Source organism: Sus scrofa, chromosome 6 (assembly GCF_000003025.6).
Source record: "Sus scrofa isolate TJ Tabasco breed Duroc chromosome 6, Sscrofa11.1, whole genome shotgun sequence".
In the NCBI taxonomy this organism is placed as follows: Eukaryota; Metazoa; Chordata; class Mammalia; order Artiodactyla; family Suidae; genus Sus; species Sus scrofa.
In genome coordinates, this window is record NC_010448.4 from 104,359,928 (window position 1) to 104,384,746 (window position 24,819).

Sequence of the window (24,819 nt, forward strand, 5' to 3'; positions counted from 1 at the left end):
GGTATGAGGTCCGGGTTCCTACCAAGGAAATCATGCCACCGTCATAACCTCCTGCTGGCATTTTCTTCTCACTGAGTGTGTTCTCAGCTCACAGATTCTATAAAGGTCCGGTGAGACCGAAAGGAAGAAATGTTCTCCATTTGCTTTCCTCCTCTCAGGTCCAGTGAGTCTCAGCAGTGGGTTTTGCAACATCTAAGGTTGGGTTCTAGAACATAATTCTGCCTGGGTTAACTGCTTCAGGAGGGTAGAGACTGCTGTATTTTCTAAATTTAGGAGGTGTTGGGTGTAGAGCATATAATCTTCTATGTCTATCACCTTTTGGGGAGTTTTTGAGAAGTGGGACACATGAGAAACTGATTTTAATCCCAAGGTCCACATTCTCAAGGAATATAATAAACTAGTCAGCAGCTGCTGAAGAAACCCAAATATACTCAGGCTCAGAATAAGGCACCTCTGTCTGCAACTGAGAAGAAAAAAGTTTTTGAAATAATGATAAAAATGATTACAGGACTTTAACATTAGAACTTTAGATATGAGTTTCTTTGAACTTTTACTTGCAAGGACAAGAAAATTTTATTTTGTACTATAATGACTTCAGACATTAAACTCACAGACGCAAGGCAATTTGATTTTGGATTGAATTGCTTTAGACTTTAAATCCTGTGGACTTTAACTTGTAGGAAATTTAATTTGGGGACATTAATGTCTCTCTAGGAAATTACAATGGAAGGTAATTTGTATTCAAATTTATGACTCCTATATGTGTTGGCATTTTTTAATGGCATAGCTTGATATTGTTATTCAATCTCTTTGCAAAAACTTTGATGACCTGTGTTACATGTGGCCAGACGTAATTTAGAGTAAGAAATTTAGACATTGTATGAACTTAGAATTAATTTAATTGGTGACTATTTTCACACCTTTTAGGGGCGAATCAATGCTATTTACCAGCATTAACAGGAGGATCCACAAAACAACCATATTGTATTGGGAGAAATGGCTCATAGAGGTGGACCAGCACTGTCAGGATAGATCCTGACATCCCCTGTCAGAAAGGAATAATACTCTGGCTGACCATAGACTTGATAGTTAAACCCAACGGGTTAACAGAACAAACATCTGTGGATTACTGAGTGGAACTACTTCTCAACTTCTTAGGTCTCCATGTGGAGGGAATTCTTCAGAGTAACTTTTCTTACCTTTTGCCCCATGGAACAGGAGTGAGGTTCCTAATAAGAGAGTGACAATCATTGATATAAGTTTCTTGATTGGGCAGAGCTGATCTGTTGCTGGCCATCCTATTTTCTTTTGTTTCTTCCCCAGACCAGACCTCTGTGGTCTGTGCACCCAAACTTTCCCTCCAGTGGTTTCCTCAAGTTTTAGACTTGCAGAAAGTTATGGTAAGCCATTTTTGTTCTCAACTGTAAGCTGCATTCTCCAAATCTTTGTGTCTCTGCTAAAAGTAGTATTTTGGTTTACATTTTTTTAAACCTCTCAATGGGTTGAGGACTTGTGCAGATAAGAGAGGGGTGTTATGTATGAGACACATTGAGACACCAACTCTAGACGTTGGATTGCTGAGCCCTTGTCCTCTGGATATTAAACATTGGGTAGATAAAACATTCATCTGTTTGGGTTGGATTTTTCACTTTTTATGTAAAAGTTTTGTGTCATATAGATGGAATAAAAGAACATTGGGTTAAATTCCAACCACTGTGTGGTTGTAAATTCTCATATCTAATCTAAACCACATGCTGAGGTTATTGCTTTTTTTTTTTTTTAGTTATTGCTATTTAGTTTGTTTTTAGTTTATTTTTGATCAACTTTTATTGCTTTAAAAAAATGTCTCCATTACCTGCCTCCTTAGTGCGGTAGGCAGTGTGTCAGTGTCATAAAAAATGTCTGCATCAAACTTTGTAGACAGTAAATTCCACATAAAATACATATGTGGTTATATTTCTTAATGCTCTTTTGTAGCTTTTGTTTCCTTTCAACAAGAAAACAAGTAAAAGGTCATTTTTTTAATATTGAAGAAAAATTACACTGTTAGGTTTTCATGCTCAAGAAAAATTTAAAAGTTGCTAAAAGGCACTTCTAATTCTCTCTCATTCACTACTCTGGGGGATGTTGCAATCTGTAAGCCGAAGGTTTTATCTTCTCTTGAGTATAGTTTTTAGGCATCACATTTTTTTTAACTGACAAAATAATTCTTTATTTTTAAAAAATTAATTTTGATCAATTTACAATGTCCTATCAATTTCTGCTGTGCAGCAAAGTGACCCTTTGTGTGTGTGTGTGTGTGTGTGTGTATTCTTTTTCTCACATTATCCTCTATCATGTTCCATCATGTGATTAGATATATAGTTCTCTGTGCTATACAGCAGGATCTCATTGCCCATCCACTCCAAATGCAAGAGTTTAATCTGCTAACCCCAGACTCCCAGTCCATCCCACTCCCTTCCCCTCCCATCTGGCAAACACAAGTCTGTCCTACATGTCCATTATCTCTTCTGTTTTGTAGATAGATCATTTGTGCCATATATTAGACTCCACATAGAAGTGATATCATATGGAGTCTGTCTTTCTCTTTCTGACTTAACTTTACCCAGTGTGAGAGTCTCTAGTTCCACCAATGTTGCTGTAAATGACATTATTTTGTCCTTTTATGGCTGAGTAGTATTCCATTGTATATATGTATCACATCCTCCTAATCCGCTCATCCATTGATGGGCATTTATGTTGTTTCCATGTCTTGGCTATTGTGAAGAGTGCTGTGATGAACATAGGGGTGCATGTATTTTTTTCAATGAAAGTTTTTTTATGAATACATGCCCAGGAGTGGGATTGCTGGGTTATATGGTAGTTCTTTGTTTTCCGAGGTATTTTCATACTTTTTTCCATAGTGGTTGTACCAATTTACATTCCCAGCAACAGTGCAGGAGGGTTCCCTTTTCTCCACATCCTCTACAGCATTTGTTATTTTTTTTTTCAGAGTTTACTCCAACAGCTGTTATGCTAATGTTATCTTTTTGTATAATGATCATAACAATCTAATTTCACAGGACTTCCATCCCACAGCCCAAGCACATCCCCCCACCCCCCAAACTGTTTCCACTAGAGACCATAAGTTTTTCAATGTCTGTGAGTCAGCATCTGTTCTGCAAAGAAGTTCAGTCTGTCCTTTTTTCAGATTCCACATGTCAGTGAAAGCATTTGATGTTAGTGTCTCATTGTATGGCTGACTTCACTTAGCATGATAATTTCTAGGTCCATCCATGTTGCTTAAAATGCCAGTATTTTAATGGCTGAATAATATTCCATTGTGTATATGTACCACATCTCCTGGATCCACTCCTCTGTCAATGGACATTTAGGTTGTTTCCATGTTTTGGCTATGGTAAATAGTGCTGCAATGAACATTGGAGTACATGTGTCTTTGCAAGTCATGGTTTTCTCTGGATAGATACCCAGGAGTGAGATTGCTGAATCAAATGGTAGTTCTATTTTTAGTTTTCTGAGGAATCTCCATACTGTTTTCCAGCATTCGTTATTTGCTGACTTGTTAATGATGGCCGTTCTAACTGGCGTGAGGTGGTACCTCGTTGTTTTGATTTGCATTTCTCTAAGAGTCAGTGATGTTGAGCATTTTTTCATGTACCTGCTGACCATCTGTATGTCTTCTTTGGTGAAATGTCTATTTAGGTCTTCTGACCATTTTTAAATTGGGTTGTTTGGTTTTTTGCTGTTGAGTTATATGAGTAGTTTATATATTTTAGAGATTAAACCTTTGTCAGTTAAGTCATTTGCAAAAATTTTCTCCCATTCCATGGGTTGTATTTTAATTTTTTTAATGGTTTCCTTTGCTGTGCAGAAGCTTTTGAGTTTAATTAGATCCCATTGGTTTATTTGTGTCTTTATTTTATTTATTCTAGGAGGCAGATCAAACAAGATGTTGCTGTGATTTCTACTAAAGAGCATTCTGCCTATGTTTTTCTCCAGGAGCTTTATAGTATCTTTCCTTACATTCAGGCCTTTAATCCATTTTGAGTTTATTTTTGTGTATGGTGTTAGACAATGTTCTAATTTCATTCTCTTATGTGCAGTTGTCCAGTTTTCCCAGCACCATTTATTGAAGATATTATGTTTCCTCCACTGTATGTTCTTGCATCCTTTGTCATAGATTAATTGACCATAGGTGTTTGGGTTTATTTCTGGGCTTTCTATCCTGTTCCATTGATCTGTATTTCTGTTTTTGTGCCAGTACCATACCATTTTGATGACTGTAGCTTTGTAGTAGAGTCTGAAGTCAGGGATCCTGATTCCTCTAGTTCTATTTTTTCTTTTCAATATTGCTTTGGCTATTCGAGTCTTTTGTGTTTCCATACAAATTTTCAAATATTTTGTTCTAGTTCTGTAAAGAATGTCATTGGTAATTTGATAGGGATTGCATTGAATCTTAAGATTGCCTTAGATTATATTGTCATTCTGACTATATTGATTCTTTCAACCCAAGAGCATGCTATATTTTTCCATCTGTTTGTGTCTTCTTTGATTTCTTTCATCAGTACCTTATACTTTTCAGAGTACTCGTCTTTTGTCTCTTTAGGTAGATTTATTCATAGGTATTTTATTCTTTTTGATGCAATGGTAGATGGGCTTGTTCCCCTAACTTCTCTTTCTGATCTTTCATTGTTAGTACATAGAAATGCAATTGATTTCCATGTATTAGTTTTGTATCTTGAAACTTTAACAGATTCATTGATGAGCTCTAATAGTTTTCTGGTAGTGTCTTTAGGATTTTCTAGCTATAGAATCATGTCAACTGCAAACAGTGATAGTTTTACTTCTTTTCCAATTTGGGTTTCTTTTATTTCTTTTTCTTCTCTGATTGTTGTTGCTAGGACTTCCAAGACTATATTGAATAACGTTAGTAAAAGAGGACATCCTTGTCTTGTTCCTGATCTTAGTGGAAATGCTTTCAGTTTTTCACCATTGAGAATAATGTTAGCTGTGCGTTTGTCATAAATGGCTTTTAGTATATTGAGGTAGTTCCCCTCTATGCCCACTCTCTGGAGAGTTTTTATCAGAAATGGGTGTTGAATTTTTTCAAAAGCTTTTTCTGTGTCTATTGAGATGATCATATGGTTTTTATTTTTCAGAGAGCAGGTCCTGTCTCTTCCTTTCACTTCTTTTTCTCTTCTTCTTTCTTATGTCCTATCTGGTTTTGTAATTGTTTTCTTGTTCTGTCATAATCTTGAGGTTTTTGTCAGTTTTTCACAGATTTTTCGGTGTGAATAGTTCCACATATGGTTGTATTTTCAGTGTATTTGTGGGGGTTGATGAGCCTTATGTTCTGCTACTCCACCATCTTAGATCTCTGGCATCACATTTCAATATATTTTATAATTTTGTATTTTCCTGGCCCCTAATTTATAATTTATTGCATTTAAATAAAAGTGTAGGAATGCCCTTGTATTCATAAATAAAAATCCATGAGTTTGAGTCAGGTGACAATAATAAAAAATAAATTTAAGTAAAAACTAGTGACCAAATTATAAGTGGATTTTTTTTGTTTTTTTGGTTTTTTTTTTAATTGCGATTAGGGACAGCAGATACTCAATTTCAGAAGTGTTTAATTTCTGAGTTTTCTTCTTTAAACTTTTAAAAGGGTTTTTAAAATAATCTGTCTCATTATCAGCTAACCACAGGCTTTTTTATTCATTCTTGAAGGAGTGACAGATAGACTTTACATCTTTTGAGGTATCTGTTCAGGGTTTACTTTTAAGGATGGAAAAACTTTTTCAAAGGCAAATATAATGCAAGAATTGGTAAATTTGTTTCTCTACCCAAGGGAAACTAAAAGCATGAGGAATCTTTTGTTAGCAACTAGTTACATTTTCAACTGAAAATACAAAAACATAGATGAAAGAACCATGATTTCACGCAAGTCATGAACAAAGTTACCATTTATTTGGGAAACACACTGTCTTTTGTTCAGGGCATGAATCTTATTACTGTACATTTGTCTTTGTAAACATAGTGTCAGTATATCTAAGAGCAAGAGGTGATTTTGTGTCCACTGTCTCAGATGAACATCACCCTCTTGATTTTCTTCGTTTTAATGGATTTTTGAAATAATCACTGGAAAGTGGATCACAGCTGTAACTGCCAAGATGCAGTTTGGTCAAAAGGGCTGTTTAGCTTTCATCCTGTAATCTGAGCTGACAATCTAAGAAACACAAAGATTTCATGTTTGTGGAATAGGTGCTAATAAAAACCACCAACAGTGTTCAGATATCCCTTTAATGCATGGGTCCATCTGGAGGACCAGTTTATCAGGTTGTAGGTTAATGATGAACATTATTATACACCCACACCCATACAGCAGGTGTCTTTATTTTTTCTCCTTGAAATAGTGACAGGATTGCATGGCTCTTTTATATTATTTTTGGAAATATTTTAAAACTGAAACTCACTGAAGTGGGTGCTGACCTCCCAATCTGAAGAAATTAGTGTGAGCATACCCTTCTGAGCTCTGGATCAGTGTGAGGAGCAATGAAGGCTTGTTTTTAGTAAACATTTTCATTTATATTTAACATAGTAACAGAAAAGGATAAAAATAGTAGATAACATTTAGTTAGAGGGCTGCTGAGAATAGAATCATAAGCTTCTGGGAGTTCCCATTGTGGCACAGTGGAAATGAATCCGACTAGGGACCATGAGGTTGCAGGTCTGATCCCTGGCCTCATTCAGTGGGTTAAGGATCTGGTCTTGCCCTGAGCTATGGTGTGAGTTGCAGACACAGCTCGGATCTGGTGTTGCTGTGGCTCTAGTATAGGCCAGCAGCAACAGCTCCAATTAGACCCCTAGCCTGGGAACCTCTATATGCTGCGGGTGTGGCCTTAAAAAGACAAAAGACCAAAAAAAAAATTATATGCTTCTGAAAACAGGCAATCCTTTTAAATACAAATTAAGGAAATTTAATTTACTGTTGGGGTAATGGTAGCAATTATAACGAAAGTGACTAGTTGAGGCTTTTGAGTCAACTAGTTCAAAGCTAGGCTCATCTAACTACTGTCTATATGATCCTTGAGTAAGCTGTTTAAACCTTTCTTTCTTCATTTATAAAATAAAATAGATTAAATTTTTTTTTTCCGTGTGGGGCAAGAACTAAGATAATGCATATAAACTTTTTAGCACTATGCTTGGCACATAACAAGAATTCTGTATAAGCTAAAATGCTATTAACAAAAGTAATGAAAATATTGGTAATCATAAGGAATATAAAAGAGGTGGGAGGAGTATTTTGGTTTTAGGGAACAGCAAGACTTGTGGGAGTATTAAGATACCAAGGTAAGATGGGTATTATTAGTGGGTTTTTTTTTTTTTTTTTTTTGGTCTTTTTAGGACCATTCATGAGGCATATGGAGGTTCCAGGCTAGGGGTCGAATCAGAGGTGTAGCCACTGACCTATGCCACAGCCATAGCAATACCAGATCCAGGCCACATCAGCGAACTATGCCATGGCTCATGGCAACGACAGATCCTTAATCCACTGAGCGAGGCCAGGGATCAAACCTTTGTCCTCATGGATGCTAATCAGATTCATTTCCGCCACGATGGGAACTCCAAGATGGACGTTATTGATTTGAGGAAATGAAATCTGGTGTGGGGAATTTGGGATTGCTTATCTTAGAACCTAGGATTTCAGTCTTTACCACCATCCTGGGGATAGTACATTTTGGGAGAAAACAAGGTGGCTTGCTTCTGACCATTGATAAAGTAGCAAGGATGGGATATGTGGAAGAACTTTTCTAGCTGTTAACTTCTCTAAGTGATTATTTGAAGAAAAGTGATAAAAATGGAAATAAGTTTTGGGCTAAAGAAAGGAATAAAAATAGATTTTATTTACTTATAAGAAATAGGGTATGTATTGTAGGTGTTTTACATGTAATGCATGATATTTTAAAAAAATTTGGAATATGGCTGTTAGTTGCTTCAGCATTTCTACAGGCCTGTGGTGGAGCTTAGGAATGTGGAATTTTACAAGCCTCACAATAATTCTAACTCATATAGCCTTGGATCACACTCTAAGAAGCACTGTCCCAGGCTCTGCTACTTAAACTGTGGTCTGTGGACCAGCCTCCTATTGCACCTTTTTGGAAATGTGTCTCAGACCTACTATACCAGAATCTGTGTTTTAAAAATATCTTCTATGGTTTGTACACGCAGTGAAGTTTGGAAAGCTCTGATCAGGATGCTCCTCAGTTCCTCAGTGACAGTCTGCTTGTGTAGGGGCCATGACCTCCCAGCTGCAGAGTGTCTGATGACACCTGTGCAGGAACAGCCAGCAGTTCATTTCCTTTCCCAAAGATGAACGCTTAGATCAATGACCCAGAGGACTTCCAGCTCTGGAACTCTTAGATTTAAAAAATTGTTCTAATATCACTTTCACCTAATATTGGTTTCTTTATCTTTCTTCAACTTATTTTCCCAAGCACTTTCATTTCTCTGGTCTCCTTCAACTTATACTGAGCTTCTTTTCAGAAACAAGCCTTAATCACTGACTTGATGCCCTTCTTTGCTCACTGTGAGAACTAATTTCTTGATATTAATTCCATCCCTCCTTTGGTTCAGAGCTCATTTCTCCTTTTCTCTCCTTTCTTCCAATGTTCTCTGTCTTGTTATTTTTGTTCCTATTTTCAAAAACAAAAATGTTCATGAATATTTGAAAGACACCAAACAAATAAACCCTGATAATAACTAAACAAACATTTAACAAGTTTTTTTCATAAATAAGATATAAGAAGCAGCCTAATAGAAATTGTATGCACCTATCAGTGAATCATCACTAATGAGCCCAGATATCCCCTTGTGCATAGTGCTGAGGTTGGACAAACACAGATAAGAAGACAACCTTTGCTGGCAGTCTAGTGGGGATTTCAGATGTATAATCTGTAAAATTCTTTTATTATATGCAAGTAGAAATTCAAGACCTGAAAAACTTAAGTTCTAGAATGATCTCAGGCTATTTCACGCAGTCTCTCCTTTTCTTTTTCATTTCTTCTCCTTTCCTCTTCTTCTCTCTTTCCTTTTCTTTCTTTCCTTTTCATTTCCATTGTCTTCTCTCCACTTCCTTTCTTTCTCTGCCTCCTTTTCCTACTTTATTTTTCATCTTTATCATACTCAGTTTTGTCCTATAAGTAACAGCTATAGAAGGCATAGCACAGACACAATATAAAGCAACTAATGAATACTTCATCTTGTTTTTTACATGCCTAAAGGTGATAGGTTTATCATTTGGCATACATAAAATCTAAATTGGGTGAAATCATCCTGAGAACATTCTCAAAAGAATGAATTTTGCGTTTTGCATGTTTAAGTACTGTGTATGATACTTCTGAAGATTAAGAGAGGGCTCTAAAGAGCAGTATACATTTCTGAATTGTAGCTGGTTTATCACACTCAAGATTAACATCATATCTGTACTCTTGCTATTTTGCCAGCCATTTAAAAAACTTTTCTCAAAAGTACTTAAATAAGCTAAAATATTTAACTTAAATTGACAGACATGTTATTTACCTTTTTGTTTTTATGTAACAGTTTCTTTGTTCAAAGAACACCATGTGATATCTATAAGGGAGTTTAGAATAATTGGTAACATCTAGAACAAAAAAGAGAGAGAGAATAAGTTTCTTCAGGGAAAAGTAATACAGAAATTAACCATAGTGGTTTCACTGAAACAGATGTAGCTAAATCCTTGTTTTATGTAGCCCTGGAAAGGCAAATAGAATTCCTAGCTCTTGGGAAGCAAGGAAAGGAACATACTTGAATCTGATATACTGGGAAATTTACCATGTTTCCTTGCTTCTAAAACACACATTTTTCACTCTACATTTTGTCATCTCTAAATTTCCAATAGCTCTGACAATAGATACCCATTTAACTGACAGTATTTCCCCCTCTTTCCTAGCAGGACATAAAATGATCATGTGGTTTACAGACAGTGGTTCCTGAGATTCAGTGAAGTGTAGGTGTAGTGGTAGTACCTGGGTAGCCTAGTCCTTGTCCAAAATGTTTGAGGGTTGCAACTGCTTAGGTTACTGATGCTAAAATTTTGTTAGCAGAACTTACATACTTTGTAGCCTTTAACCAGAGGTGGGTACACATCAGGTTGTATCACTCGCCTATGTCTTTGAATGGGTTTAGCAGAATTCCTGACTGTGGTATTCTTTGCAGTTAGGCCTATTAGTAGCAGTCATTGATGTGTGCTAGTGCAGGCTAATCAGTGTCTTATGTCCACCAGTTTCTGATTATTACCCTCATCTTTTGGGAACAGAACTGTGTTTGGCTTTAAGATGCAAGACTCATTTTAGTTAACAACAAAGCCTATTGAAAATTGAACAATACCCTAACTGACAAATATTTCTATTTATGAGAACCAAAGGATTCCACACCCACTTCTTGACCATGGATTTAGTTTGTTCTCAACCTGAGACTCTGAAGGAGTGCTTATCTCAGGTTAAGGCTTTGCCTGAGTCACTCTCACCACATCTGAAACAGTAGGACTGCTTGTCTGTACATTTTCAAGAGTGATGTTGAATGTTAGTGAATCGAGTTATTGCTCTTGAAGATCCTCAACCTCTGTTCCCCTACACTGGAAACTTTTATGTTAGAACTCACTTTTTTATTTTTCCAAGCAACCAGGAGTAATGATATAGTTTAAATCAGAATGCGGAGGATATATGTATGTACCTAGGAGAGAAATTGCTGCATATGGTCTTACACATACCTCTTATTTTAGTAGATATTGCCAATTGTTTCTCCCTTCAGTACGTGAGAAATTCATTTGTTCCACATCATTCCCATCTTTGGAATTACCTATTCTTTTCATTTTAACCGTTCTTTTGGGTTGTGGTAGTGTCTCTTTGTGGTTTTAATATGCATTTAGTTGATGACTAATGTACCTGTTTGTGTGCTTATTGGTAATTTGGATCAATCTATATCTATATGTCTCTATCTTTATCTATCTATCTTTGTATCTATGTATGTATCTATCTATCCATCCATCTAATCTTTAATCTCTCAAGTCTTTTGCTCATTTTTCATTTTTCTACTTGGTTGTTTGTTTTTCTTATAGGCTTATGGAAACTATTTACAGAAGTTCTTTTAATATTATATATGTTGCAGATACTTTTTCCCACCCTGTGATTTGTCCTTTTACTCTCTTAGTGGTGCCTTTGATGTAGCCCAACCTGTCAGTTTTCCCCTTTATATTTAGTGATGTTGGTATTCTGTTTAAGAGGCTTTTCCCTACACTGGAGTCATGAAAATATTCTCTCACATTCTCGTCTGCAAGTTTTATAATTTTCACAGCTTATATTTAGATCTACTTTCCAACTCGTGTGGATGCTGGCCTGTGTCACATGGATCCTCCCTCTCTCCCCGCCACCTCTCTCTTTAGGACTGAGGCTTCCTTCCAGCTGTTAAGAGTACTGGTGATGGTAACTCTCAGCTGAGCCCTTTTTGGACCTCATCCACATCCCCTCCCAAGAGAGACACCTTGCCCGAAGTCCTACTGTATGCCAAGGGCAGCGTGCATCCAGTGTCTGCTCATTGGATGGTGTAAAAGGTTGGCCTCTTTGTCTGAATTTTGGGCAATTTTGAAGGGTCAAGTCAGCTCCAGAACAGCTTGTGTGATTGATAGAGCCCTTTGTTGCAAATGCATCATAGTTCAGTCTTCCCTTTGACTAATCTTCTTCTCTACTCCCTCAAAGATGTTGATTTTGAGAATATGCCTCTCCCTATCCCCCAAACCTACTGTATGCAAAGCTTCATTTCCTGGGGAATCTAGGCTAAAATACCTTTAATGAATGTTTGTGAAGAGTGTCAAGTAGAATTATTTAGCTTTTCCCTATGGAGGTCTAGTTGACCTACTACCACTTATTGAAAAGTTAGTTCTTCTCCTTTCAGTCTGCAAAAGAATCATAAATGAAGTGATTGTATTTGTCTGGGTTTGAGTCTGAGCTCTAAGTTATGTTCCACTGATATATATATATATATATACTTGTGTCAACACTATACTTTTATTCATTTAGTTTTTTGGATTTCTTTTTTTTTTTTTTAGGGCTGCACCTGCGGCATATGGATGTTTCCAGGGTGGGGGCTGAATCAGAGCTGAGCTGCAGCTGTTGGCCCATGCCACAGCCACAGCAATGTGGGATCTCACCTACGTCTGCAGCCTACACCACAGCTCATGGAAATTCTGGATTCTTAACCCACTGAACAAGGCCAGGGATTGAACCTTCATCCTCATGAATACTAGTCAGATTCATTTCCGCTGAGCCACGACAGGAACTCCTGTTCTTTTTTTACTATTTGCAATTCTTAGTATCTTGAATTTTTATATATTTTAGTCTTGTTGTCAAGTTCTAAAAAATCTATTTTGATTTTATTTGACTTGAATTAAGTCTATATATTACAATTTGAGAGAAAGAGTATCTTTCAAAATTAAGTCTTCAATCTATGTACATTGTATACACTTTATTTTATTTTGTTCATCTTTAATTTCTGTCAAAGTATTATAATTATCTGCAAAGGATTATTACATATATTTTAGTAGCTTAATTCTTAAATATTTCATATTTTTATGCTACAAGTGTTATATATTTAAAAATTTATTTCATTTGTTGTTGGTACATGGAAATACAAGTGATTTTCTGTTTGTTGACCTGACATTAATAGCCATTCTATTAATTCTAATAATTTATTTATAGCTTCCTTTTTTTAATATATAAAAATCATTTCACTATGAATATTGGTGGATTTCTTTCTTGTTTTCCAGTTATTACCTTTCGTTGTCCTGGTTAATACCTCTGTATGTTAATTGAAATCATGTTAGCAGTCATCCTTATCTTGTTCTTAATCTCATAAGGAAAGTTTTCAACTGTTCATTGTTAAGTGTGATGTATTCTGAAAGTTTATTTTTATAGATAACTGTGCCGGATAGTTCTTGTTTGCTCATCTATACTTACTCTTCACCCTTTTCCACCTTTCTCTTTGCCTGGAAGCTGATCTGTGTAGACAGTGTCAACCAGGCTCCCTTGCCCCCTGCATTCCAGCTGGATTCAGTCATTAGCAGGTTGGGGCATTTATTCCTCCAGCTTCATCCTGCTGGAATCCCTCCCCCACAAGCCAGGGTACAGTAGTTACCATGTGCCATGTGCAGTTGGTAAGGGTGAAGGGCCCACTAGAGATGGCTTGGTAAGAATGTACCTTTCAGAAGCACCTTTCAAAAGATGTTAACTTCCCCCCCTTTGGTCTTTTACTATATATCTTGAATGTCACAATGTGAAGCAATGGTGCTCTGATCGCTGCAGAAGCAGCTGATGAATCTCCTAGAATATCTTGTTATGCTAGTATATACACTTTTTACATTCTGTTTTTAAATCTCCCTTATATCCATAATTTTCCTGAGGGCAGGTCTAATGTCTTGTTTTTCTTTGCATGATTAGATATTCAATAAATACATTATATCCTTTCCTTTTAAATACTTTGCACAAATGAAATTGTGACAGTAATGGAAATAACATTCTCTTTACAGTTGTATCATGATTACAAATTAAATATTTTATTTTTCCATAGTTACTTCAAATCTATATTCATAGGCATAAAATTACTGTCATAGAATGGATACAATTATGTATTCTACTTTTTCACAAATATTATAGCATAAGCATTCTGCATCACATTCAGTAGATATACCAGTTTTTACTAAGCAGTTTCTCTAATGTTAAGTATTTTGTATATTTTAGTTTTTATCAATTTGCTACAGTAAATGAATACTTTTATAAAGATAAGTTTTTTAATTACTTTGTGAAAATTAATTGCAGGGTATATGGTTTATGTACAATATATGTATTGAAATGTTCAATACTTGGTGTTTTGTTTTTTGGGCTTTTTGGCCACAGTGTTCAGCAGCTTGATGTGGGATCTCAGTTCACAGACCGGGGATTAAACCTGGGCTATGGCAGTGAAAGAGTGAAAGTGCCAAGTCCTAATCACTAGACCACCAGGGAACTCTCAATAATTTTTTTTTAAATAAATGTGATAAAATGACATCAGGTATACAGTAATAGTTTGCTGCAGGATGAATGAGCTCACTTCCGTATGTCTTAATTACTGAAGTTTTACCAGTAGTCAGCCTCTAAGGTTATCTGATTTCTCTATTAGTGCAGGCAGCCCATGTGTGAAATATAACTATGAGAAAGATTTAAATCTTCATTATAAGTGAATACAGAAAAATCATAGGAAGATATAAAATAGAGCTATGGAACTGAAAAAAAAAGGAAACAGTTTGAGAAGTGGAAAAACCAGTTTATTATGTTTCCTGAAGCAAATCTTTTGAGTTGTTTTCTTTCTTTTTAATTTCTGAAAACTGCATCCCTCCAGTGGAGAACTCTCCTGATGCTAGGGGCTACCTAAGAAGCAATCGTGCCTTCATAAAATCAGTTCCCCAAAGACTGGGAGAAACGTGCGATGCACTAATTTACTGTTAACAGAGGTGGCTGCTTTAGAAACCAGGTACTGAGGAGGAGGTGGGCAGTAGCTGTGTTTCCCTCCTCCCAGCAGAGGTGGTGGCTCCCCCGTACCAGGCGTCTCTATAAACTCCTGCAGTTACTTGCTGAAGAGGACTTGCTGAAGGTGGTCACCGGGATGCCTGTGAAATCCCAGTGGCCTGCCTTATTTGCTTCCTTGTCTTTTTGTTTTAGGGTTATTGAAGTAACACGGAGCCTGTGTTGGCTGTCATCAGCAGCATCATTATTACCACCACTACCATCATTACTGCTGCTTTCTATGGAGACATGAGAGCATTCAGTGTGTTTTATTGTCAATGAACACTTCATTGGTGACCTTGGAAAATGATACTGATTCTTTTGCTAGGTTATTTTCTCGGGGAGGAGCTGAGGAAGCTGACAGAATTTTGAGGAGTGGAAAAATCAGTAACTTTGGGCCATACCTAATTTGATCATCAACTTGCTTTCAGAAGGATCAGTCAACACTATTCTGAAAAGGTTGTGAAACAGGCACCTCTTTCAGCCTGAAATGGGAATTTAATCAAAGCAACTTACTTGGATAAACTGTGTTTGATCCAGGGAATGAGGAAGCTGGTGTCTGGCACTGAAAGGAACAGAATGTTTTGGTAGGCATCTCATGGATGATTTCTAGCTCCAGAGATTGGAAACTGAAAGGAGGGACTGTAACCAAATTGCCTGCAAGTTGTGCCCCAGACTCGGCTGGAGGCTGTATATGTCCAACTTGGAGAATTTTGCGGTAGAGCGAGTCTGTCTCTTGTTACTGAGATTCTTAGATTCAGACATCTGTACACAGTGGATTTGTTTCTTTTGTGCTATTCATATTTTTCTTGCTTGTTTCTCCTTTGGTCTCTTCACTTTGTTAAAAGAGAGTCATTAGGTAATACCAACTTGTAACAGATGAAGGAAAAAAAAAAAAAAAAAAAGGAGGGGCTTTTGTCCACATTTGGAATAGAGAGAAAAAGAAAACAACAGCTTACTCTGAGGAGGAGGGCTGGGCTCAGTATGAGAGCAGGATTCAAAGACAGAAAGTTTCAAAGAAAAAAGTAAACTAAGAAGAAAGAGCATGTCTTACACAGTATTCCCTTTATGTTCAGAAATAGTTAAAAATAGTTGTGTCTGAGGAGTTGTGAACCTGAGGAGAGAAACTGGAGGGTGGAGTGGAGGTGGAGCAAGAGAGAAACTTTACTGTGGTCCTTCCTTTTTACTTGGTTTTAAAACCTGGTGCACATATCATTTGAAAGTAAGGAAAAGGTCTCACCTTTCCTTAATGCTACGTAAGGAAGCTTAATGCTTCCTAAGTTTGAATCCAATAAAACTAGGGCTATGGAATCTTGTATTATGAGCAGTTATGCCTGTGAGCTTATGGGAAAGATTGGGTAGGTGAGTTCACTCCTATGTATGTTATCTTTCAGTTATCCAATGTTCAGATAATTGTTAGAAGTAAAGTAAGTCCTTAAGACTTCTTTCTAAACATGGTGGTGAGCAGCATTCTAATAACAAATGACAGCATCCTGGTTGTGGATCAGATAACCTGCATTGAATGTACTTCTGTTAGTCCCTTGGAAGTTGAAATGTCACTCACCTCAGTCATGATGATGAATGGTTGCCATATTTTCATCTTGGACCCCATCCTCTTAGATGGTCTCAGGTCTTTACTTCTTCAAGTGGGCTCTGTACCTGGAAAATATTGTGAACTTAACTATCAGTCTGAGGGACAAGAGGTATGGAGAGGATGGAGCATGTATGAGAGGAACTGGGATCTTGGTTTTCTTGGGGAAGGCTGGGGTAAAGGGTGCTCAGAACAGCTTTCAAAGAAGAAAAAAAATTGATGTTGGAGGGTAGCCTTGCTTCTTTCTGTCCTGGCCATGGTGGTGGCTGAAGGAGTTGAATTGTATTCATCTCTTTTGTTGATGTTGATTTGGTGACTGTTATTAAAGAATTTTCTGAGCTTTCCTAGAGTTATTTTTATTTCTGTGTTAACTATGGTTTCCTTAATTCTGAAATACTTTTCTCATTGATTGTATTTTCCCATTTGAGGCCATGTGTGGGTGCAATTTCATCCTTTAAAAAAAAATTTTTACATTTTTATTTTTTTATAACTGCACTTGTGGCATATGGAAGTTCCTGGGGTAGGGATTGTTTCTGAGCTACAGCTGTGAACTATGCTTCAGCTGTGGCAATGTCAGATTCTTTAATCCACTGCACTGGGCCAGGGATTGAACCTGTACCTCTGCAGTGACCTGAGTGGCTGCAGTCAGATTCTGAACCCACTGCACTACAGTGGGAACTCCAAATTTCATCCTTTTAGTAATGAATGGCTTGGCTAGTCAGCTGGACTGAAGGAGGGGAGGAGCCCAGAGACCAGCATCAGTGACAACAATGGAGTGGTGGGAGGGACACTAGCTCTGCAATCAGAGTCTGTCATTGTAATTCCTTTCCTCCTGGCGTCAGGTTTTCATTTGAAAATGGGAATAATTCTGCCCTACTTAACTCTCAAGATTGTTATGAAGATCAAATGAGATGGTATAAATTAAAGTGTTCGCTAGCTTTCAGGTGCTAAAGGAATTTTGGAAGTCATTATATTCAACCATGAGGATGAGGAGAAATAAGAGAACACTTTGCTAACTTAGATTAGAAATGTAATCTTTGCATCTGTTTCCATTGCATTGATTGTGTTTCATTTTCCTCTGTATTCTAAACATAAGTGATTGTAAAGACCCTTTCCTAAGGAATTAGGAGGCCAGCTTGGGCATCTATGAGCTGTGATTAGATAGAGGCCCTGGGAAGTTGCCTTCTGCAGAGGTTATTTGGATGGTACCTCTAAATCATCTTTGTCTGTGCTAGCTGTATCCAGGCACTTAGTACCATGTGGTCTGTCAGAGGGTGATGGAATTGTATTTCTGGGAGTATTCTACACGGATGACCTCATAAGCCATTGCCTCTAATTAGTCACTTAAAGTCAATAACCCAGAAACATTTTGTAGCACTCAGCCATTCTTGGGAATAAAATATAACTGTCTAAAAAAGAATCTTGGCCCCTTTCATGGCACACTACCCATTCCGTTAGCTCTGTAGAATCAACTTATGCTTACCTATGATAGTGTGAGTAAAATCAAAGGATCTATTGATGTTTTCCACAGACTTTGCTATGTAATAGCCATTTTTAAAGTTGAGCCAATGTTAATGGGCCATATATTATGTGCTGGGAGTATTATTTAGCCCTGGGGAGAGAGAGATATCTAAGACACATTCTCTTCACTCGGTCCAGTCTCATTTCACCCTTGGACAACTATGATAAGAAATAGGAGACCAAAAGCATACAAAGAGTACTTTTTGATGTGTGTGTCTGGGGGGGAGTGGGTATACTGGCAAGCAATGGAGCTCTTAAGAAAAACTTTAGTAAGATGTGCACCATTTGAAGAGACCCTAGCATGGGTCTCTTGCTCATGACTGCATCTTTATTGGATGTGCTCTTCTTATAATGTAACAGATAATTTCATTTGCTGTTGCATTTTTCTTTAAGAGTGTATATTCCTATAGATCCAGATAATTTTATGGAACTTTATAAATCTCTGTCAAATCGTAGGCTAAAGTCTTTTCTGCTTTTTGTATTCTGAAGTACCAATTTCTAATTTAGAATCCATAAATGCTTTTGATTTTTTTCAGAGCTGTTTTAAAACCAACAAGTTATCTTCTTTTAAGCAACAAGCAGCTCTTTCTAAATATTCACAGTTACAATATTAGACATGTCTTTACCATTGCTCAGAAAGGGTTGTTGGGACTGTGGGTGGATATGTCAGGGTGTGTTGTCTGTCAGTTGGCTGTGCTTTTGTTCCTTCCTTTACATGCTTACTTCTCAGTATAATTTTCTCAGAGGCACTTCCGTGGCGGCTATCTCAGCCATGGTACTCCTGGCACAGGCTTATGTCTTTGAAATTCAGACATCTGAAAGCAAGAAAGTTCTTATGATGCTCAACCAAATAGCTTAGGAATTCTCTTCTGTACGTCTCCAAAAATTTTGAAACTTTTTTTTTTGATAACCTCCTCAAATGTCAGGGAACATCACTGCTTTTCTTGGTGCTTTGCATCTTACAATGTATTTAAAAAAAATAGCTTAAGATGTGAGTTCTTCAATACTTGATGTATTATTCAGAACAAGTTCGTTTGAAGGTGCATCTCTTCCTATCAGAGCCACTTTTTCATGTTGCCTTTGTTTCAGTTCACTCAATGTCTGGGTCTTAGTCTAGAATTCATGATGATGTGCTCATCCTGTTGGGGAAAATGTCTTTTGAAACATCATGCGAAGAAACAGAAAGCTTGCTCTCCTTTTTTTTTTTCTTTTTTTTTTTTTTTTTGTAGCTTGCATTTAAAGAACCTAGTTAATTGAGCCTTCTTGAAACTGTCATTTGATCTGAAAACTGTGTCTGAACCTTATCACAAATCCTGTACACTCTCATCATTGAACCATCTCCACAAGCTAGGGCAAAGGGATCCTCAAGATCCTCTAGAGTCTTCCTGGAAGAGTAGTACTCATATCTCCAAATATTTCATGGGACTCTTATTTCCAGAAATTACTTCTATTCTGTAAAAATTATACTCAGTAACAACCTGGAATTTGGAACCCTCTTTAATTCTCTCTTTTTGCAAATTTGGCTAGGATCTTTGACTGCTCAGGTTTCTTTCAGAATACCATGGACTGGGTGACTTAAATATCAAATATTTATTGCTCACTGTTCTGAAGGCTGGAAGTCCAAGATCAAGGTACCAGCAGATCCAGTGTCTTGTAAAAACCCCATTCAGGTTGCAGAGAGCTGCTTCTTGCTGTGTGTCTTAACACAGCCTTTCTGCAGTAAGTGCTTATAGAGAAAGGGAGAGAGCCCTTGTATCTCATGCACTTTTTATAAGGGCATTAATCCCATGATGAGGGTCCCACCTTCATGACCAAAGCTAATCCTAATCCCTAATCATCTTGCAGAGGTCCCAGCTCCCAACACCATTTTATGGGGGATTAGGACTTCAACATGTGAATTTGAGAGGCTGGGACATAGTCCATAGCGACTAGCAACTAAAATGAAACAGAACAAAATGGAGTGAGCATGTGTAAAGTTCCTGAAAAAGTTGAATTGGACCTAGGAGAAGAATGGAGAGTCTTCATGGATGTCAGCACTGAAGTGTTATGGAGTCAGACTCAAGCAACCTTCAAAATGTGTTTTGCTGTGGTCCAGGCTGGAGACAAGGCTTTCACCCTCAGCTATAACTTTGCAGAATGATGTGTCCAGAGAAGTACAATAACCGAAAAACAAAACAAAACAAACAAAGAAAAATCCAAAACAAAAAACAGAATCCCTTCATTTTGATCCTTTACCTGAGAGGAGCAACACCTGAGTCATGGTGGCAAATCGAAGCCAGCAGCATGACGTCAGCAAGCATACTTGTCTGCAAGAGGTGACTGTGAACATGAACAGTCACCCAGATTGTGACACTCGGTGAAGCCCCTCCAAGCTGACTTCCTGTGTGAGAAAGAAAAACTGGTGGAGGCTGGTTCTTTTCCCTTCAAGGATGTGCCTGCCACCCACTCAGAGCTCTGCTTCCTCACAATAACACGTATTCAAGACTGACTCTTTGCACCTCATTAAGCTCATCCTCCTGTCTTCCAAGCAGGAGTTTATGAAAACTGTGGTAACTGCCTGAAATTTTGTCACAGTCCACTGAATAAGTAAATGCATGTTTTAAAAAAATATTCATTGCAGTACCTTATGAGAAAACTTTTGACTTTATTCAAAAGGTTTCAGTGGCATAACTTGGCAGTACAAGAGTTCACTTCTTCCCACATTGTGTGTGTGTGTGTATGTGACAGAAAGAAAGAAGGAGAGACAGAGGGAGCAAGAGAGAGACAGGCAGACCTGAAGCAGAATAACTTGGCTTTTAATCTCTGCTCTATTCATTAATTGCTGTGTAATCCTGGGGAACCTTCACCTTTCTTATGGTCAATTTCTTCATCTTTAAAATTGGAATTCTAGCATCCTTTCAGATTGTTTGAGAGATCTAAAAATATGTCAGGTAGGAAGCATGTTACCCAACACAGAGTTGGTATTCAATATTGGTGGTTATGATTATTGGTTTTATGAAAGATAACTGTTCTTTCAGTTTGGTGATGAGAATCAGGTAGAGGTGGGCCTGAAGCATGTGGTTGAATAAAGAGGTGATTGTTAATCCAGGTGGCCAAATGATCTTGCTAAGTTTGGTTTGTGATTGCACCAGTGTTTGTTGGCAATTTGGGATTGGAGACCTTCTGTGTTTTGTTTTGTTCTTCTTGGTTCCTTAAGAAGGTGTTTTGAACAGGGCTCTTCTGTCTATCTGCTCTCCTGTTACCTAGTTGTCACAAAGATAAACTCAAGGATTATATGAGAACAATCAATCCCAGAAGCCACATAAATCTTATTTCTTTGTGTAACTCCATTTCTCAAAACACCTAAGCTTCAAATTTTGGATACCTTATTGTTGTTCTGGGATTTTACTAGTTTTCATTCGTTGGGCTCTAACTCTGCCAGACCTGGTGATTTTCTAGGATGCACATATGCTGCTTCTGCTTCCAGCTTCACAAAGTCCTCAGGTACTTTTGTTACTGTTTCCCAGATGAAGAAACCAAGGCTTGAAAAGGTTGAGTAATTTTCCAAATGTTATTCAGCTTTGAAGTAGGAGGGAATCCATGACTGTTTCTAAAACTTGGGTTGTTCCTACTAAGATTTACTGTATCACATAGAATCAACCATTCAACATTTTTATGCCTTTTATGCTTAAATCATAAATTAAATTGAACTAAATACAGTTTTTTTCAATATCTTGAGAGTTTCTCAACAAACTCTGAGATATCTAAAGACACCCTGAATATATTGTCTCCAAAATAGCTTAAATATTGCTGACTGGAAAGTCTTGCCAAATCAACTCATTGTGGAAATGAAAGAGCAAGATTTTAAGTATCATAAGTAAATCAGAGGCTGAATAAGGCTTCCAATTTTGGACTCTGAATTTCCCATCTGTTTCTTAATCCCCAAGCTACCCAAGTCCTAATTTTATGTGGAATCTGAACCTATATTTGGAATAAAAATAAGAAAGAAAAAAAAGCAGTTTTTAATGATGTCAGAGATTAGGAGCTTAAACTTTTTTTTAACCTCAAAATGCTTTTAGTCAATTTTATACCTTCTTTGCCTGAAAATGTGGGTATTTTTCCATATTCAATTCATCACTATATGTCATGTATTTTTAACGGTAATCATATTCTTTATGGCTCTTCACAAATCTTAAAAGCCTTGCTTGAGCAGTGAAGATATAATGTAACTGAGGTTTATGGGTACCATTTGAGCTGAGCATCCGTATAAAAGGGCTATAATCAGACTGTGACTGAATGTGTTCAGGAAGAGGAAGATGGTAGATAGGGCCTTGACCATACCAATTAATAGAAGAGAAAGACTGACACCAATCCTGGTAAGTAGTAGTATCAATAACCAATCCAAAGCATCGTAACACTCCAGTGAATTATAAAAATGGACCACTCCTCTTTGAGATATTTCTAGAATTTTTATTGGGTTGACCATGTGTTTTGGAAACAGGATTCTGCCCTTCCTCATACTATATTTTACTTGCTAAAGCCCAGTGGTTTATAAATCATTGACTTGGAGAACAAAAATCAAGCAGGGTTTAACACTCTGGTTTCTATAGCAGTAATGTAGCCCAACAACCAAACCCTAAATATCACTGGCCAAAAATAACAAAGATTTATTTCTGGGTCATTGTTCTCTTGGTCAGCTAATGTGGTTCTGTCTCAGGTTGTGGGTGGAGTTCAAGTCTGTTCCAATGGTCTTTTGTTCTGAGATCAGTGGCTTCCTGAGACCTGCTCTTCTCATGGAAGATGCCATAAATTCAAAGGGACAAACAGAAACATGTGATGCTTATAGCTGGGAATTGACATAGTTTTACTTCCATTCACATTCTGTCAGTGAAAGCAAGTCAGATGGCCAAGCCCAACTTCACTGATACATTGAAGTATTTGCTATGGTTCTTCCAATAGTAAACCATGATAAGAATATGGAGGGATGAAAAGTTGAGCAAATAATACTATCCAGCACATGTAGTAACTGGGCATTAAACTTTCTGAAGACACAAAGAAAGTGAAGCCATAAGTTTATAACTGCATCGGGACTTTTCTAATGACACTGGGACTTGGCTGCTATTTGCTTAAATCCTGGAAATCCCAAGGAAAGGGGGATAGGAATGGAGAAGAAAAAATGGATATTCAACAGTCAAGTTCTAGATGGTTAAGAAACTCACATTCATGGCCACGGAGATAGATGATTTACTGGGTGTGCTGCACAATCAGGTCAGCCGCAGACCCTTGGGAACTGTTGGTGAGCCTGATGCTGCTCTGGTCATTAGCACACATACTCCCCCAGCCTTCTACGTTCATGGCACTGAGCTAGGTGCTTCAGAGAAGGAGGGCCATAGCGGAGAAAATTAGGAGAGGATTGAACAAATGCAGATAAGGAAAAGTGATGAGGGAATGGATGGAGTAAAGAGGATTGACGCGCAGTTGCTAAAGTCTCTGAGGAAAGAGGGAAGTTAGACAATGCCTGTGTGTGTGTGTGCGTGTGTAAATATCTTTTTCCTTTACCCTTCTGAATTCTTTGCTGAGGCCCCCTGATTAACAAGAGAAAAGCAGACACGTCTATTTTATATAAGCTTTATGTAACTTGGGAGCCTTCATAAGGAAATGAAGAACCAAAGATGTGGTTAACCCTGAGTGTTTTTGTGTCAGATTTGATGAAAAGTTGTGGAAAATTGTTATGGGATAAAAAAGCGTAGGTGCTAAATGCAGTAAACATAGGAAACAGCAAGGCCTGCTCACTGGGATTGCTCTTGGTGTCCCTCTGTCTTTCAGAGGCAAGGTTTACTTCTTTCCTCTGGGTGTAGGGAGGGCACTTCTCCCTTGAGAGTCTGATGACCTCCTGCACTGCTCATCTCAGATTCTTTCAGCTTGAAATACTCAGTATGCCGTGGCACCATATTTGTGGGGTATCTTGTTCTGAGCCCTATCAGCTGTGATAAGAATGGGAAGACAGTGGTGGGGGGTTCAGTGATTCATTCCCTTAGCAAATATTTATATCTTGAATGTCCTAAGTAAGGAAATATATATGTGTCAAGAATAGAGAGGAGAGGAAGACACAGTCCTGACCCTCAAGGCACTGAGAAACCGAAGAGGGAGTCGTGCAAAGGAAGAGACAATTATTTAGAGGCCTTTTAAGTGCAAAGTGATGGTAAACAAGAAGCCCTTCAAGAGTCCACTAAAGTTATCTAATTCAGACTTGGGAAGTAGGAAAGGTTTCTAGGACCCACTGGTTCAGCCAGGGTATAGAAGGATTTAAGATGATGATATAGGCATCAAAACAAGAAAAATAAAAGTGATAGCAGAGGAACAAAGTCTAGAGGTAGTGACAGTGATCAAGGAGTCTTTCAGTGTCCTGAATATAAACCTCTGAAAGTGAAGTCATGGGTAGCAGGTCTTAAAAGTTGGGGCACCAGACTTGGGGTCCAAACCCTTCATCTCTCAGAGAGAAGCTGGGAACTGAGGTCCCTCCCTGCTGTGTATTGCTGTGCTAGGGATAAGGCTATGGCAAGTCTGTGTTTTGGCCTCTCCCACCTGTTTCAGTAGGTGTTGTTTTCTCTTTCACCCAATGTTTAGATCACTTACCTAGTTTCTTGATTTCTTTCAGAGAGAATTGCTCCACATGCAGCTGAAAATTCAGTGTGTCCGTGGGAGGAGGTAAGGTGACAAGTCTCCTGTGTCACTATCTTAAACCAGAACCTCTGTCATGTTCCTTTTGAGGGTTTTCATTTACTACTTTTAAATTCAGCAACTATCTCCTTAAGGCATGCCCTGACTCTTCAAGTACTTGGCATATTCTTGAAGGATAGGGAGCTTGTTGTGTATTGCTTTTACCATTTCTTTTTTTTTAAATATCACTTAGTGAAGTGGTATTGAAATATACTGGAGATGAATGTAAGTGAACGTAAATAGTGAAATGGGTGAAAATGTATTTTATCAGAGATCCCATTTGGTAAAATGTGGAATAGTGGAGGTAGCAGAGATTTCTAAAGCAGAAAGAACTAAAAGGAAAGTTGAAACAGATTTTAATTTTTATGTTGATGAATGATGAAAAGTATATAA

The 24,819-nt window shown here is 37.6% G+C and overlaps 1 protein-coding gene across 2 annotated transcripts in view; it reads left to right on the forward strand.

Annotated features, from left to right (window-relative positions):
* Positions 1 to 24,489, forward strand: part of METTL4 (methyltransferase like 4) — a 328,604-nt gene extending 304,115 nt beyond the window's left edge. The window contains exon 11 of one of the 2 annotated variants that reach the window (XR_002345043.1): positions 24,365 to 24,489. The gene's annotated coding sequence lies outside the window, so the exon portion shown is untranslated. The remainder of the gene's footprint in view (positions 1 to 24,364) is intronic. The other variant, XR_002345044.1, reaches the window with a different exon arrangement.